The sequence below is a fragment of the Orbicella faveolata genome, unplaced genomic scaffold (genome assembly GCF_042242905.1).
Source record: "Orbicella faveolata isolate gen_17 unplaced genomic scaffold, um_ofav_v1 contig_1, whole genome shotgun sequence".
Taxonomy (NCBI): Eukaryota; Metazoa; Cnidaria; class Anthozoa; order Scleractinia; family Merulinidae; genus Orbicella; species Orbicella faveolata.
In genome coordinates this window covers 20,840,001-20,852,271 of record NW_028301536.1, presented here as the reverse complement: position 1 = coordinate 20,852,271, position 12,271 = coordinate 20,840,001, and the positions used below count along the sequence as shown (strand labels likewise).

The following is a 12,271-nucleotide window of genomic DNA, read 5'->3' as shown; positions in this document are numbered from 1 at the left end:
CCCTCGAATTTGCGAGATATCAGCCTGTAACTCACTGTAGCTCCTCGAAAATCTGCGGTAAAATTTCAGCATGTAAAAGAAAATGCTAAAGTTTTCAAAAACGCGCGGAACGCGACAATGACTTTTTTGCCCGATGTTGACGTCAAAAGCGTTGGTCCCGAAAAAAAAAAATCCGGAAAATCCATTTTCCACACTGAGCAACTAAGCACATTTTGTGCCTCACAAATACAGCAATGAAATGAGGTATTAAACACAAAGACGCACTATAAACGGGATTACAAAAACGATAATTTAATGCGACTTTAAATTGTGATAGTAAATTTCCAAATAATTTTAAGAATTTTGCAATATTTCAAGACAATTAATTTTGTAAAATATGAATTAAAGATTAAAATAGTATCCAACTTTGGAGATGGCTATATCCTCAAGGAAATTAAATGCATGTTTTTAACTTTGTTTGTAATTGTAAATGTTCAAATAATCTTAAGAAGTGTCAAGTATTTCAAGAAAATCTTTTAACATGAATTAAAAATTAAATTGTATCCAAGTTTAGAGACAGCTAAATACTCAAGAAAATTAAGTGCCTTTTTAAATTTTTTCTCTTTTAAGTGTAAATTTATAATGAAGAATTTTGCAATAATTCAAGAGAATCTGTAAATATGACTTCAAGATTATATTGTATCGCAATGTAGAGACAGCTTTATCCTCAAGTTGTGCGTCTTTGTGGTTCTGAGAGCTTTATAACATACATTGCATTTCATCAGTGATTTCCTTGTACCCTCACATCACTATTTTACAATGGCCCATATTGTTTTGTCAAGAGACTTCACTTAATACGCAACCCAAATGGGGTGTAGTTATTTTCATGGATTTTCCGCGAGTTCTGGACCATAAAACAACCAAGACGTCATAGCCTAATTGCAAAGGGATTAATATACAGAACAGGTAATTGATATTGATTTTGTACTTATCACTTCAGCAAAAGTTCAAACAAAGTTATGAGAGTTTTGTTTTAAAAAGAAATAAAATATCTGAATCACACAGTGAAATCCCAATTTTGATTTCTAAATTCATCAATGATGCATTGTAGTAGATCTGCATAGTCAAAGTAATGAGAGTTTGGCAGAAATAAAAATTAAATCTTTTTGAAAACTCGCAAGTCGTTTTTGAACTCCATAAAAAACCGATGATAAAACCACTGAATAACAAAGTGGAATCACCATTTTCATTTTCTACTAATCAATAATTCGGTTTGATAAAGCCCTATTGTGAAAGTAATATTGGAATTCAGTAGAAATCGAAACTAAATCTCTTTGATTGAGGTGATACACAGTTGACATTTTGGAACTTGAAAACACTCGTCTCCCTGCCCTGCAGGACTTTTGAATACCAAAGTGCAGTTAATATTATTTTTTTTTACTTCATCAACAATTCATTTTAACACTTGCACATTGCACTTAACTGGTGATTAACAAATTGAAAAAAGCAAAATATTTCAAACTTTTTTACTGCCAGTCATCATATTTTCCAAGTGTTTTGCAGATTTGGGTAACTTGCAAAATGTATTGTTTTCAAACTCATGCTGAAGGGATAAGTGTTAATAAATAAACTGAAGTCATATTTGTACCAATGGGCCACTGTACAATAACTGCAAATACCACAGATATGCATAACCAAACAGGTCAACTGAAAACTAACAGACATCGCCAAAAATAACATGCATTCTAAATAAATTTGTTGAAAGTGGATAACACCTCAGAGAAGAATGTGAATAATAATGTGAATAAACATAAACAAAGAATTCTTCAAAAAAATTACAGACAAGCCATAGAATTTATAAAACAGCTTTTCAGAGAGTAATATTAGTTACTCAAAACTTTTATTCTAGTTGTCAACTGTTACAACCACTGCTAAAATCAATCAGTCCTTAAAATGTTTTGATGAGGAGTCTTCAATTTAGCAGTTACTCAATTATCAATTTGCCAATTATATTCACTTTCTTAGCAATTAATTTATCAAGACACTGTGGCCACAACAGCAGAGATTTATTCAGCATGCTAATGAAAATTCTTTGGACTACAAAAACAAGTCTCTTGTTGTTTTGAAATGGTTAAAAGAGAGGGTCACTCCAAAAAACACACAAAAAAGGTATATTGTTTGCCACCATTTTGAACAGTACTCAGCAGCCAAGAAGCATTTCCGTTGCATCGTTCTATCCAAATTTTGACCAAACGGCTTCCGACAAGCCTTTTATCTACTACTCTGGGTTATGGCTGCTCTTGAGCCATATTATTTTGAGCCAAACATGCTTCAGACTTGGAAATGATAGCATTGAAGATAGTCAAGTCAAACAGAATGACGTCACATAAAAAAGGCCTGGCTGCCAAGTACAGTTTCAAAATGGCGGCCTCTGAAGTTGCTTCTTTCGAGACAAATTTCTTCAGGATAGCAGGCACTTCAGAGGCTGAAACTTCGGTGAAAGGAAAAACCTGAATGTTTACTTGCTATAGGCGAAGATAAAAAAGTAAGCTTTTTGGAGTGACCTTTTTTAACTCGAAAAAAATCCCTTGATTTCTGATGCTGAGTTTCATTTTTCACCAGCTAGAAAGGAAATTTTTGGAAAAAAGAATTCTTTACAATTGGACTGCAGAAATATTTTAAAATATACATGCACATGTAGAACAAGAATGAATGAAATGATATGTCATCTACATTCAGAAATGTTCTCACTCTTCTGAAAAATTACTGTATTTCCTCAGTTGGCCCCCTCCCTCTGTAAAGAGTCCAACCTGTCCATTTATTTTTACTTGTTGTTCAGTACCCCTATCAGGGATAAAAGCAGAATTATATCCTCCAGCCCCACCTCCCCCCCCCCCCTGCAAAAAATATTCTCTCCGTCTCTGTGTCAAAGATGTATTGACCCATCCGTGGAATTCCTTCTTGACAACCTGCCTTGAAGTTTATCTGCAACCCTTCAACTATATTAAAGACAATGAAGTTTTGCAGTATTTTTCTGAAGGCAAGAAAGCATACAATGTACATGCTCCCAGGTGTACTTTGTTACCTATGACCTGGCAAGATTGCCATGTTGTGGTACGCTTCTCCCCTCCCCCTTATTACACCAGTCCTATGCCAATCTATTTTTGATTCTAATGATCTAAATGGCAGGGTGTTGTCTAGAATGTGAAACCAATCAGGGGTACATGTATGCATATTTCTCACATTATCACAGAACAATCTCTTCCAGTGATCCTCTGGCCCACCTGTATAAGGACACCAACCCAACCCCCAGCCCCAGTGCAATTTTTCAACAATGATGAAAAATTGCAGTTTACTCGAAGTTTTTGGAAGGGGAGAAAGAAGGGGGCAGTGGGTGTTAAATGATGAATTTTAGTCAGAATTTCCTTTCAACTCCTTCTTTTCAGTGTCCCTCATAATTAGCCCTAATCTCTTTCTTTTTTCCTGTTTTGATCCATATGGTGGGTGATCATATTATTTCTAAGCCATTCCAGTTGAGGTCAAAAAGGAGAGAATTTCCTGGTGGTGTCAACGATACATTTATACAGATCATCTGATTGTTTTGTGCAATCCCAGAACTTTGAATTGGTTGATTATATCAAGTCTCCATTCTAATAGGGAAGTCTTTCCAAATCTCCTTTTCAACATACCAATTGCAGTTTTGATATTTGATGCAAGTATGGGCAAAAATCAGGAAGTCCAACAAGGGTTTCAAGGAGGAAATACAGTAAAAACATAAAATACAACCAAATGAAATGTTATCCACGTTAAAACTACATGTAATTTACTTACTGAGCCAATGAAAGCAGTTTAAATTATTTACATGTCTGTGGTATTTCAAAATTAAAAGCAAAACTTGGTTTACATCAAGGAATGCAATGATCAACTCAAAACTAATCCTTAACCTGGGGAACCCTGGGAAATAATAGTGAATCATGACAAGGTTGGAGAGTGAGGGGGGGGGGGGGGGGGGAATTGAGGAATACATTACAGTATGTCCCATTCTGAGGTGCCCAAAGGAACAACTGTCAAGTTGCCAACCACAGAGAAAAAAAACAGGACAAGTATCATTAAGTAGTTTGTCTAGTGTAAAAGCACTGATGCTTTGATAACCTGTCAAGCCATAACGAAAAGGTAGTAATCAGTGACTGATCAGTTATGGTCCGATTCAACTGGTTTACTTTTGGTGAGGTGTTGAGGTTGGTTGAAGAACATCATGTGAGTTCTGTTGAGGTCAAGAAATACCATAGTGACTACTGTAGGGGTGAGTAGTAGTTGGTATAAGTTGAGTAGTGTTGGTTCTTAATTAGTTTGGTGGTCACTTATTTAAAGTGTGTTGTACTATAGGTTTTAATTTGAATGGAGTTAGTTCAGTAGTTTGGTCTAGTTATTTTTTTTCAAAGGTACAGTACGAAAGGGAACCTTCTCATTTTCTCCATTTATTCCCTGAACTTTCCCTGATTTTGAAAAACAAAAATTTCCCTGACTGTTTTCGATCCTTTAATAATAGTGCATTAATTAATTAATAAACGGCACGCAGTGCATGCAGAAGCAATGACGTTTAAAAATTGTTCCTAGAAGATTGGAACATAAGCAAACAATTTGATTCTTAAACTTTAGTGTTAGAAATTTTAGGGGTTTACATTTAGAGTAGTCCATTGGTGGTTAATTCAAGTAGTTTATGTACCAGGTCCATCTTGTTAGTCCATGTGCTAGGGGGTCAGCAAAATGTACCAACCCAAAAGAAAGATTAAATAACTGAAATAAAAAGCACTCCGCTGAATAGTTCCTCTCTCTGAAATCAACACCTTATTATCTTTAAAGATATTTGGCAAAGCTAATTACCTCAGTGGAAATTAATTTGTTGTTTTAACCATATACTTGTCCAAGAAAAAATCATTTTCTCTTGACTTGTCATATCGCGTGTGCGACCCACTTGTCTATCTGAAATTGTACGTATCGAAGATATGTTATCATGAGTTTGCCCATGAGCACAAATTTATCCAACACTGTATAAACCAAAATCCACCCCCAAATCTTCGTTCAAAAGCTGAAATTAAAAGCACTCCTCTGATCCTACAAACAGCAAAGGAAAGCTGCAAAGTACACATACAAGTTTCTCTCTCTGAAATCGACACCTTATTATCTTTAAAGATATTTGGCAACACTAATTACCTCACCGAAAATTAGTTTGTTGTTAACCGTATACTTGTCATCAATGAACACTCGTATTGTCTTTACCATGACAAAACAATTATCAATTGTTTAATCACAACCACTCTATCGTTGACAGAAAATATAAAACAGCACATTTCGAAAACTTCATAAAAAACTGAACACTGCAAATGAATCGTACCCTGACTTCATTATCACTACTGTAAACTGTATATTTCAGTGCTCATACAATGCTCATACAGTGCTCTCACAGTGCTCTTTCAATTCAGACACTGCTCATTCAATTCACTTCAAGACTGGCAAGAGTACAACTGTGCTACCAATCCGTAAATTGTATGTAGACCCTTCAGCTATTGCGTGTGCAACTTGCTTGTCTATATAAATTTGTATGTATGGACAATATGTTCTTATTACAAGTAGGCCAGTGAGCACAAATTTATCTGACACTGTATAAACCAAAATCAACCACCAAATCTTCGTTTAAAAGCTGAAATTAAAAGCACTCCGCTGATCCTACAAACAGCAAAGGAAAGCCGCAAAGGAAACATGCAAAGGAAGTTATTCTCTCTGAAATCAACACCTTACTATCTTTAAAAATGTTTGGCAACACTAATTACCTCACCGGAAATAAATTTGTTGTTTTAACTGTATACTTGTCATATCGATTAAAAGCAGTCTGCTGATCTTACAAACAGCAAAGGCAAGCCGCAAAGCCTTCACCTATTGCCTGTGCGACTTACTTGTTTATATAAACTTGTATGTATGGAGGATATGTTCTTATTATGAGTTTGCCCGTGAATGCAAATTTATCCAATACTGTATAAACCAAAATCCACCCCTAAATCTTCTTTTAAAAGCTACAATTAAAAGCACTCCGCTGAACCTACAAACAGCAAAGGAAAGCAGCAAAGGAACTCCCAGAGTGCATTTCGCTTCCACAGTGGGATAAATCATGTACGACATAAGCGCACGGACATAAGCGTGACAAAACTATCCAAAATCACTATCCACAGGAATGCATGCACGCCAGCATAAAGCAATGACGTCACACAATACGTCATCGCTTAAAAGGAAAAAAAAAGTGGTGCATTTTAGTTCTTTTTCTGCTGTAGAATTTGATGACTTGGGTACCCTGTAGGGATGCCCTTGGGGGATTCCCCGGAAGAAACCAGGTTAATTTTTGATTTGATCATTGCGTAAGGACACAAGGGTTTACCTGGTCCTGGATTGCAAAAAACATCATCATTCTGGAATAAGCTTGTCCTCAGGTATTTTGTCTTCAGCTGTTCAAAAGAAGAAATAGAAAAATTTAGATACTGTACAAATGTTTATGGTGTAGTGGCATTACACTAGGTGAAATGGTCCCCAGATTAAGAAGCCTTCCCAAAGTCCTTGAGTTATGATCTTGAACACAGCACTTTACTCAAACAGTAACATACTTCACCAAGGATTATATATGGATACCAACAACCTACAGTGGAAGGTCCCAGTTAATACAGCCACTAACGGGCCATGAAAATTTGGCCGTATTAGCGGGTTGACTGTATTAATGGGGTAGGGTCAGGCAAAATTCTTTCAACTGAACTTCTTCAGGAGAAAACCTCTTCTGTAGAAGGTCAAACAAGGCTGGCAAAATCATCCTCACAACTGGTCAACTGCCCAGCACCTAATGAAACCCCTGATTTATTATTAAGGGATAGTGTCATAGTCTGTGCATGTGTAAAATCTTGAATACTGTTACAGAATTCTGTGTTCAATACACAATTTGAAAGCTCAATGAATGCAGATTTTTAAGATAATGAAGATACATTCAATGGGTGTAGATTCCAGAAAATATCCATGCCCTTCCATCATCATCTAAACCCCCTTCTTCGCTTTAGAAATTCCACAATGCTTAAGAATTCAGTAATCATTCAACTGTCCCCTTCCCTACAAAAATTGTTACTTTTTCTTTACCACTGATTTGAAAGACCCTCTCTAACTTCCAGACACCTAAATATTTTACCCAAATTCACCCTTCGACTCTCTCTCCCCTTTTCTAACCTGACACTTAGCTACATGACCCATAGCCTGCAGAACAGGCAGATTAGCAGGGCAGAGAGGGAAACGCGATACACAAGTGCGGAGCGCAACCAGGAGAGCAAAGCGTAAGACAAAAAAAATCTGGCTGTAGTTACACCATTGTTTATGCTTTACGGCCCCCTTGAAATGATTGGCATGGAAGAATGAGAATTTATTGGCACGAAAAAATGCCTCAAGTAACCAATTTACAAATGTATACGTGACACTAAACAGTCAACAGACGTGAACATCTAAATTTACCTAAATTTAGATCATGTGGTGCTAAGAATGAACAAAGGAGGTATAAACCTAAACATCGAGCTCAGGAGACAAAAAGCTTGAACAGATTCAGCATACAAGAAACATAACCTAGACAAGCAAGCCCAACCAACCTGCTCCAAACTTATTTACCAATTCTGACAGGGGTTACACACAGGGTTTGTACCCTTTTTCAGAAACAGATTTCCAGGACTTTTCCAGGACTTTTCCAGGACTCTAAAATTCACATTGACCCTTTCACTTCCAAGATCTCAATGTTAATTCTCCTTACTGTCTGCCATACATTTCATATTTTTTTACTAGGGTTTAACAGATTTCCAGAACTAGCCAGGACCAGTAGCCTTTTTCCAGGACTTTCCAGTCCTGGAAAATGCCACAACAAAATTCCAGGACTTTCCAGGTTTTCCAGGACCCATACAAACCCTGTACATATCAGCAGTGAGAGATTGATCCAAGTTTTCACTCACAATACAGGGTTCTCCTGAAAATTTGAAGTAGAGGGAGAATAACTTTGAGTAGGCAGCGGACAGTGCCACAGTGCCAATAAAAAGACGTGGGGTGGTTTTGTCGGAGCCATGTGGAGCGGGGGGGGGGGGGGGGGAGGTAGCGACCGCAACCTTTTATTGGGGGGTCCGGGAACCTCCCTGGGAAAATTTTGAAATTGGGGTTCTAAAAAGTGCATGTATTGCAATCATGGTTTTGTTCTTTTCTCAAAGAAAAGCAATTTCACTGAGAAAAACATACATGTAATATAATGTGTTAGTTGAAGAGGTTAATCATTGTCATCTGTATCAAATTCGAAAAAAATATCAAAAACGTCAAAAACGTTCTCATTTTGTGGTCATCACGCATGTAAAAACAGATGAGAAAGCCACACGAGAAAAGAGTTTTGCTGGCATTGAAGGCGCTAGATTGAGGTTTGACATTTATTTTGTTACAACACAAGTTTTGAGTGGCTTTAACACAGTGCTAGGGGTGGAATTCATTGAACGTGATGAAGCTTGTGATTGGTAACCGTTGCAAGCAGAAGCCTGTAATACTGTGAATTTTCCTGCGGATTTAAGCTCAGAATTTTTTCTGACTAAGCGTGCGGGCCATCATCAACGCTTTGAACCTTTGCGGTAGTTTGGGTTTTTCATTCATGATTTCAAAAGTGATAAAATTAATACAATTAAACTTAAACTTGGCATATTTTACAAATGTTTCGCTTTATAGTGAAGCCTTGAAATAGTGCATGTATTTATCCATACTTCCCTGCTCGCTAAGCTTGCCTGTTTTATATCTCACTTTCAATATTTACACAAACATCTTACAGCTGCCTAGTTTAAAGATTGTGTAAGATCTTACAAAGTTTGTTTCTTTTGTTGAAAGAAATCTTTGCAGTTATTTGTTTTCGTAAATCCTCCATGTGCGAGCCAAGCACTGGGTTGCATGTCGTTGTGTTTAAAGAACTAATTAAATTACGCATACATTCACTGGAGATAAAAGAACTAATTTTAATCATATTTTTGAAAGAAAACAACTTATGACCTTCATTTGTGCCATCTTTATTTTCTTTTCGATTTATCCCACGTACTGAACAGCAATTGCTGGGTTTTTCGCTTCATTATCAGAGGAAAAACTGAGCTTTAACTTAACCCCGGCTGTCAAATATTAAGTGCTGCTGTCACGGCTCAGTGCCCACGTCATGTTTTTGGCGGCAATTCTCACAGCCCGAATGATTTCAGATTTCTTTTATCTAACAGCTATAAGAGTTGTATTTTTTAAACGCTACGTATTTGTTCAGAAAATTAGACATATTGTTTTTAATGCTTAATTTTATAGACGGATAGGCTCACATTCACATTGTTACAAATAATTTTTTTTTCATAATTTATTTACTTTGAGTAGCCGGCACGCCAAGGACGACTAGACAGTGAATTTCGCTGGTCGCCGGAGCTTACGGAGAACTCTGCAATATTTTCAAGACTGACAGCTGGACACAAAGCCTATAAAGATTTACTCTTCTTTTCGCATATTCATCAAACACCTCTCCCTGATTGCAGTTGCCTCTTGTTCACACACCATGGCTAGTTTCCACTTGTTCCATTACTCATCACCATTTTGAATTTGTCAAACAAACTTGAAAAATTCAGCCTAAACTTTTTAAGTAGTAAACCAAACTTACCACATGCACAATTCATTGCACTGTCCCCTTAAGTTTCATGGAAATCTTTCAAATCTACATATCCTTTGACACTGTTCAAAGAGGAGGGATTTACTTAGAAGAAAGTCAAATAGTTTTAGCTTGTTGTGATTTTAATTTACATGTTCCATTGTGTTAATGTACTAATTACTAAATATCTGCTTATTGTAATGATTTCAGGGCTCAAAATAGCGATTCTCTGGTCACCAATGAGATCCAAAATTGGGTGTTCGTGACCAGATATCAAGAGCAGCTTGCTGTAACAATCACTTATACCTTATGCAGGATAGAAAAAAAAACGATTTTCTCAAACTTTGCCAGGAAGGAGGTTTTCAGTAACTTGTTTCAAAACTGTAACTTTTAGGTTGTTTTAATATTATTTTCTTGTTGAGACAGCCTTACACATACACATTTATTGCTGCAAAAAGCAAATCGCAACCCTAAAATTACACTTTTTATAAATGCTAGCAAGCCAAAATAATAAGTGTGGCTAGAAAAGCTAACCCACAGTACTAAAATATCATCTTTTAGCAGCTATTCAACACTGTCAGATTTGTATGTAATTTAAACCTGACTTTCCATCAAATTTTCAAAATTATATGCTTCAACGATGTTGAGTCATGTCAAAATTTAGTTCAATTTTGTGGACCAATTTTGTGGTATATAGTTTACGTGTACCTGTCAAAACAATTTTCCTGGTTAAAAGTATCCCTTAATCTAAGTTTTTATTGCAAATCTAGCATGGGCAAAACAAAAAATAAAATTATAAAACACAAAAATTGAGAGCATCTTGAAGACTAGGCACTTATTATAAGCTAATTGCCTGACATTTTGACCTTTCACACCATGATCATTATCTCCAACATTGATCCAGAAATGTTTGCCTGTGGGTCTAATTCTCTAAGATCAGTTACTGCAATTGAAAATACATATCAGGCTGCAAACGAGCATTTTAAGCAGATGTTATTTTAATCATACATTTGGCGGTTGGCAACTACAGATAACGCACGCAACAAAATATCAGACAATAAATCAGCATAGAGAAAAATATTTGAGAAAACTAGTAGAATACATACAGTACTTGGCGAAATTTGGTACTTTAATTTAATCTATCTTGATAAAGAAATGGCTGAAATGGTAACATCGCTTGCAAGCTTTACATTGCGTGTACAAAACATTCTTAAATGTTGCCAGGTCTGAAACAGCTAGAGTATTGATTTAAGGGTCAGTACTTAAGGTTACAGTATACCTTCAGGGGTGTCTCGCGTGCAAGCGATGTGGCGCATGCAGTTTAAGCTGTAGATACCTAAACCCCTATATCAAATTAAAGCTTATAGAGCTGGCTATCAAACTATACCGAGAATTTTGAAATAAAATGAATTGCTGAATTTATCATGACCACTGAATGCAAGCGCCCGAATCACCTTTCGAAAGTTACAAGTCAAAGCAAACTTCATTTTTCGCCAATTTAATTTTTTCCTCGGTTTCAGGGCCCAAAGTGCTTTAAAAACGTGTCTGCATTTTGGCATATTCAATTGTAGTAAAAAGTTACAGAACATTTTTGAAATAGGATTAAAAAAATGTGGAGTGATCGTACAAAAATCCCTCTTGAAGAAAAGGTATTTCAAAATTAACAATTCCCAGACATGCTTTTGTAGTTCATATGTTAAACTAGCTACTGTCCAAATTTGAGGGCAATTGAACAAATTCCCTTTGAGTTATAACTCTTTAAAGTGTCTGCTTCAAGTGAAAAAATTTATTCGAGAAAACAGTGCTAAGAAAAATCTTCTGCTTCGCAAACAAACCCCGCCCTCAAATGCCTTCAACTGGGTTCTCAGATAACTGAGCCAATCAGTGCAGGGAAAGTTTACTACTGTTAACCTCCTGGTGAGATTTACGCGCGAATCTCTCAAAAACTCTTGTGTTTCGCAATGCGCTCAAGGAACTGAAGGCGGAGAGATAATTTTTCTGTAGCTCGGTTTTTCTTGAAGCTGGTCTCACTAAATGGGGAAGACTAAAAAGGATACGAATGCTAGAGTGGCTGAGCGAAGAAAACAAACAAAAGAAAGCGGGGGAGCAACTGTGTGTGGTCAACTGTGCATGGATAATATTTCAAATGGTCTCAATGAGTCCGGTGATTCGTCGATATCGGACTCATCAGAAGAGTCTCTGTCAACATCCCTGTTATTGCTGTCAAGTTCCGAAATTTTTACAGAACCTTTCTTTACTCTTACCACGAATATTTTGCCCGCCTTAGCTATAACTTCATCCGCGTGGCGAACTTTCATTTCTTCACTCATTGATGTATTTTCATTCGTTCTTTGCTGTTTTTGCTTTTTCGAACTGGTCCATGGTTTTAATGTGGTCTATGTTTACTTATAACTTAATAGAGTTACACCTAATACCAAAAATGCTGGGTAGTCAAAACAACAATGTTGATCAACTGAGTAGTCAATTCGTGACATCCATACAGGTAATTCCCGCGAAAATTGTCTCAGTTGATTGCATACGCACCACAGGGCTGTCAATCAAGAGGTAAACTTTTACTTCCAG

General features: G+C 36.6%; 1 long non-coding RNA gene across 2 annotated transcripts in view; it reads right to left on the bottom strand.

The window, feature by feature from the left end:
* LOC149118365 (uncharacterized) overlaps positions 1-12,271 on the bottom strand; it is a 33,077-nt gene that overhangs the window by 19,423 nt on the left and 1,383 nt on the right. The window contains exons 3-4 of one of the 2 annotated variants that reach the window (XR_016208877.1): positions 6,410-6,476; positions 3,452-4,962 (exon numbers count right to left, since the gene is read on the bottom strand). This is a non-coding gene — a long non-coding RNA (uncharacterized LOC149118365). Of the gene's footprint in view, positions 1-3,451; positions 4,963-6,409; positions 6,477-12,271 lie in introns of those variants that run through there. The other variant, XR_016208876.1, reaches the window with a different exon arrangement.